Raw genomic sequence first — 6,210 nt, 5'->3', positions numbered from 1 at the left:
ACAGAGAAACACAATATTCAGTTTACTTCTCTTTGTTAGTGATAAATCAGGCAGAGCCCACGCTGTTGGTCCCAGGTTTTCCTGCCCACTGGGCCATAAATCCTTTTTTCTTCAGATTTGCTCATCTATTAAAACAAATTCCTGCCTGATTCTCCCTGTACCCCTGGGTTCACCAGCTCTGCCTCTCTGCCACGGTTGTGTCCAAAATTCCACCATCCCTACCTGGGGGACAGAGCTCTTCAAACATTTTTGGTTTATGGAAGTGTTTGCAGTGGGGGCTTTTCCTTCCCTTTGCAGAACTCCACCTGGGAAGCAATGGGATGTATTGTTGGCATGTGAAATATGGCTGGAATATGAAATATGGCTGGAACATGAAATATGGCTGGAATATGAAATATTTCTGGCCTGTTCTTGCCACAGCTGGTGGCAAACAGGAGCCCAAAGTGCCACTTGTGCTGTTGGCAGCCCGGGATGGGCAGCGGGCACTGGAACGTTGACTTGGCAGTTTTTAATGGATTCAAGGGAATAGTTTGCTAGAGGATGTTTCCTTTGTTGTGGTTCGCTTTTTGTTGGAGAGGGCAATTTAATTTTCTTTTAATGTAGGTGAATTTGAATGCTGGTGAAAGTTGAAAGCTGCAGAAGCCTTAGAATCTGAAATCTGTTTTTTGAGATGCCACACGAGTCTCTGGCAGCGCTGCATCCATGGGGCTCTTCTGGGGAATTCACAGGACAGTTTTGTTCCCATGCTGCTCAAGCCTTGGCCTCTCTTCTGAAAAGCTCAGAAAAGGATCCAGTTAGTGCCAGTTGTATAATTGGGGGCTGTTTTTTGGTGTGGAATTTGGGGATTGGATTGAAGTGCAGCGAATTCCTTCCCACACTGGTGGTGGAAGGTTCTGTGTCCTGGATCACCATCCTGGAGCTGCCTGGCTGGAAAGGACTGGTGCCTCTGAATCCCAAAACGTGAGGGACTTCACACCCAGCCCATCCTCAGGGGTCAGAGCTGCAGCTTCATTTGTTCTCCAGCTGCCACACCATGAGATCATCACATGCCACTCAAATTGGCCAAAAAAGCTGAAAATTCCCTTCAAAACATGATGCCTGTTAGATTAAAATATTTCTTACTAAGTCCTATTCTTAGCTGAGCTGAACAAACAGAGTTGTCTGTGAGTGTCCTGCCTTGCTGTGAGCCCAAACCCCAGTGCAGTTGGGAGATTTTGCTTCAGATTCAGATCCTGCCAAATAGTTTCTTGGTTGCATTTAAAAATAAAAAGGCTGTTTAGACATTACAATCCACAGAGGGTCTGAAATCAGCGTGTCCTAAGCTGAATACAAATCACAGACAAAAAGGGTTTTGTTGGGAGGGTCACAAATGGAACTGATTACTGCTAGACAGTGTGGATTTCCTTCTGGAGGATGGAGCTGATAGAATTCCTTCCTGACAGCTAGAAATTATAATTGAGTTGGGTTTTTTTCTGTGCTTCAAGCTTAACCGAGCTTCAAAATGAGTAAGAGGGATGGAATCCAAATCCATCTGCAGCTCTGCCCGTAAAGCAGGATTTTAATCTAAATACCCATCCAAGAGCCCAGATCCTGGGGAGGTGCTGCTGCCCACGTCAGAGCTGTGGCTTTGTCCAGCTCTGAACTTCTTGTGGAGTCAAGGATCTCTTACAGGTCAGTGACAGAATTCAATTTACAGGCTGACCACAGATCTCATTTGGGAAAGAACTGGTTTCGTTATGGCTTCGGGTAAAATGAAATTCTCTTTGGAAAATGTTCCCCAGCCAGATCTCTGTGACACATCCAGCAGAACCCAACCTTTGTGTGGGATCTCGGAGAGGTTTGCTCAAAAGTCAGGGGCTCACTGGTGGAGAACACCCCCTTCCCCTTGCAGAAGTGTTCAGCTCTGACTGCACTGCTGCTTTTCCATCCAGTTTTTCCCTTATTTCCTCCCATTTGACTCTTTCTTCCTGCTGCCTTCAGAAATTTCCTCAGTGGTGGAGGAGGGCTGGGAACAGGGGATGGTCAGGGTGGTGATGCTCTGGTTTTTCAGCCCTTTTTGCTCTTTTGCAGCTGATCTGCATTTGTCCTGCAGCCAGGACAGGTAAATTTTCTCCTTCTTCCAGGTCATGTCCTAAATGTGACAGCAGCTGGAGTCAGGATACACCTGGAGTTTGTCACTCCTCCATCAGCAGGAATTTCTTCCTGGAAAGGGAGGTCAGACCCAGGAACTGCCCAGGGAGGTTTGGAGTGGCCATCCTGGAGGTGTCCCAGGAATTCCTGGAGGTGGCACTCAGAGCTCTGGGCTGGGGACAAGGTGGGGATCAGTCACAGGACTGGATGATCCTGAAGCTCTTTCCCATTCCATAATTCTATGAAAGGCTGACCTGACTCTAAATTTTATGTTGTTAGCCTAAAATAGAAACAATTTGACAGTGTAAGTTTTCCTGACAGTCATGAATATCACATTTTCGTGCTATGAGTTTCCTTCTTTTTTTTTTTTAATTAAGAGTAATTTTTTAAAATTAAAACTAATTCCAAGGAATGCCTTGGTCTCGGTGATAAGTGAGGTTTGCCTTGCCTTGGCAGGGGTAGGTGTAGCTTTCTGCAACTTGCCTACAAAGCTAAAGAAATGCAAAGCAGCTTATTGCTTAATTCTGCTGACTTTAGCAACTAGGGAGGACAAATTAAAAAAAAGAAAAAGGAGAATATCTAGTCTCAACCTGGGCATTTAATGGGTCCCAAAATGTGCTGAACTCTTTAGTCTAAATGGGCTCTTTAGTGTGGTGTCAAATAAGTTAAAAAGCAAGGGAGCCTCACAAAGCTGCCTTCATTGTTTAAACTTGTTTCACTCATGTTAAGGCTAATGTACATTTATTCAGACTGACAAAGTGCTGAATTTACACAACAGGGATAGTAATAATTAGGTCAGATACTTTTCAAATGGCAGGGGGGGTGGGAATACTTGACTCTTTCATGCTTATGAATGGCAATGATTATTAGCTCTGGCCAGGCCAACCACAATACCTGCAAAGATTCCTCTCACCCCGTGTGCCACCTCCTTGCTCCCTCCCTGTCTGCCCCAGCTGCCGGCAGAACTCGGCATTCCCAATGGCAGTAATTGGATTTTTAGTGAGCCCAGAGCTGAACTTTGCATCTCAGCTCCTCTTCACTGCTGAGATCTGACTGGGACCAATAAATTATATTAACAAAATTGAAAAGTCGCCCATTAAAACTGCATTTTCTGTTCAGCTGGATGAGGTTGAGCTCTGATCTTTCACTTCAGACTACCCAGTTCTTACACATTTATCGTGTTGCCCTTAACCATTCCCACCCCGGTGTCCTGGGGGAGATGAGGTGTCCACATCTCTCACCTTCCTCAGGTATTTGGTGCTGGTGACTCCTAGGACAGAACCCCGGATTAGTCAGCCCGTGGAGCTCATCCAGCACAGCAGGATTTGTTTCTCCAAGAGCTTTTTTTTTCCCTCCTCGTCTTTCCTAATATTTGAACAAGCAAGCGCTGCTGTTTAATTCAGTGCCGCCCAATCTGCTCGCATTTGAATTGCTGTCAGCAGCGGCCCGGGCTGCTTGGGCCATTTCCTCCCCCACTGAGATTTTAACTCCCCCAGCTCATTTGCTTTGCATATTCCCGTTCCTTAAGGAATCCTTAAACCCTTCCCAGCGCTCCATCCATCCCGCTGCATGCAGCGGGGAGGGTCCATGGTCATCGCCAGCCGGTGCTCCAGTGGTCAAAATCCGCAAAGAAAGCTGGAATTTCACTGAATTAACCAAGTTTCAGTGCCGCACACACCTTTTCCCTCAGCTCCTGCGAAGGAGCGCCTGTAAATGAGGGATTTGTTTGGTTGGTTGTTTTTATTTTGTTTTATTTACGGAATTCGGAGCCAAAATCAGCCCGCGGGATGAGGCCGGGCTGCGCTTCTGGCCCGCGGCCACCAGAGGGCGGCAGCGGCGCGGGCACGGCAGCGGCGGGACGGACAGAGGGACAGAGAGGGACAGGGGGACAGAGAGGGATAGAGAGGGACAGAGGGACAGGGGGGACAGGGGGGGGATAGAGGGGACAGAGGGATAGAGGGGACAGAGGGGGACAGAGGGATAGAGAGGGACGGGGGGACAGAGGGACAGGGGGGGATAGAGAGACAGAGAGGGACAGGGGGGACAGGGACGGACAGAGGGACACAGAGACAGAGGGACAGGGCGGACGGGGGGGGACAGGGGGGGACAGAGAGGGACAGAGAGGGACAGGGGGACAGAGAGGGACAGAGGGACACAGAGGGACACAGAGGGACAGGGGGACAGAAAGGGACAGAGGGACACAGAGGGACACAGAGGGACAGGGGGACAGAAAGGGACAGAGGGACGGGGGACAGAGAGGGACAGGGGGACAGAGATGGACAGAGGGACAGGGGGGGACATGGGGGACAGAGAGGGACAGAGGGGGACAGAGGGACAGGGTGACAGGGGGACAGAGAGGGACAGAGGGGGACAGAGGGACAGAGAGGGATAGAGGGGGATAGAGGGACAGAGAGACAGAGAGGGACAGAGAGGGAATAGAGGGACAGAGAGGGACAGAGGGGATGGGACGAGGGGGGAACAGGGAGGGGACAGAGCCAGCACACCCCAGCGGGCCCCTCTGCAAAGCCCCAGCCCAGCCCTTCCAAACACCTCCCTTGTGCCACCTCCCTCTGTGCCACCTCTCTTGTGCCACCTCTCTCTGTGCCACCTCCCTTGTGCCACCTCCCTGCGCCGGGTGCCGGTGATCGGTGATGTGGCACCAGGAGCCGCTCTGTGTCCTCTGCTGGGAAAATCGGGTTTTTTGGGAGAAATCCTCGCTCTGCAGGCAGGGAGAGGCAGAGCCCGGCTTTCCCTGCCACCACTCCCAGTGACACCAGCAGGATTCATTTCACTGCTTCATACACTGATTTCTCAAAGCGAGTGGGTCAGAAAATAAAGTTTGTTACACAGAAAATTCCAGTCTTTCAGAGCTTGTTTCCATCCCAAATCAGAATGAAAAGCACAAACTACTCCCTCAAGAAATGTTCTGTTAGATGATGATTTGGGAGAGTTGTTCCAGTGATGTTCAAATATTTTCTTAATAAAAACACGCTACTCAGAGAATTAACATTGCATATGTTGTAATTTGAAATGAAATCAAACATTTTGCTCTGCCACCTCCTAAAAACAGTGCAAATAGCTGCATGTTTAGGATTTAAATCCTATTTCCTGGCATCTCTATTAATTTGAAACATTTTCTCCTTGCAATGTTTAGTGCTTCACATTTGATTTGGAGAGATCCCAGAGTCAAGTTGGAATTTCAGAAACAAAAGAGGGAAAGAAGAACTTGTCTTCTATTTTAGGGTCCTGCAGTACTGGAAATGCAAAGGCTGCAGAGTGAATATTTAATGAGTGCATGAGAATCCAAGAAAGTGTAAAGCAAATGCCATGCAGCAGTCACCTTGCCTCGTTCAACTAGAGCAGCATTAAGACATTAAAAATAGATTTACAGGTTTCATAATGCGATTGCAACATTCACACAGGTTGGGATTTTTAATTTAACTTTGAACTGGATCATGCAGATTGCAGGGAGACCAGAATGGACTTTATTCTAATGGGAGAATTTGCCTTATGCAGGATTAACATATCAAAGGCAGGGCAGGATTTTGGGAGAAGATGGCACAATGATCTGGCTGCTGTGGGGCTGGAGAGTCTCAGACCGTGGATTTGGGTGGCATTTGCTCTGCTCTTGTCACGTTCCTTGTGTTGCCCACTGGGCTGAATTTTCCTTCAGCCTTGCCTTGGTGTTTGAGGTCTGGGCAAACAGAGGTGGCACCACCCTGGTTTAAAAAAACAGCTGAAACATGAAGAAAAGGCAGTTTTTTGGCACTGCTGGCTGGGTGAGTTAATCAATACCATCCCCTCCTGGTTCCTCCCTCCCAGGTGCCACCACACCCCCGTGAGGGGCAGCTGATGATGTTGGTTGGCTTCAGCATCACTCCAAAAAGGATTGTGGGAAAGGGGCTCAAGGCAGGTGGGCACTCCCAGAATCTGTGTCCCAGCAGGGGTGGGTAGCTGCAGCATTTTGGAGGTGCAGTGGGAAGGGTGAGGAGCAGAAAGGGCAGGTCCTGACTCCAGGATGGTGCAGGGCATCCTTGCACTCTGTTTTCCCTTGCTCTGGGTGCTTCCCTTGGGAATACA

This window comes from Taeniopygia guttata, chromosome 20 (assembly GCF_048771995.1).
Source record: "Taeniopygia guttata chromosome 20, bTaeGut7.mat, whole genome shotgun sequence".
Lineage (NCBI taxonomy): Eukaryota > Metazoa > Chordata > Aves > Passeriformes > Estrildidae > Taeniopygia > Taeniopygia guttata.
Note: the sequence above shows the minus strand (reverse complement) of the source record.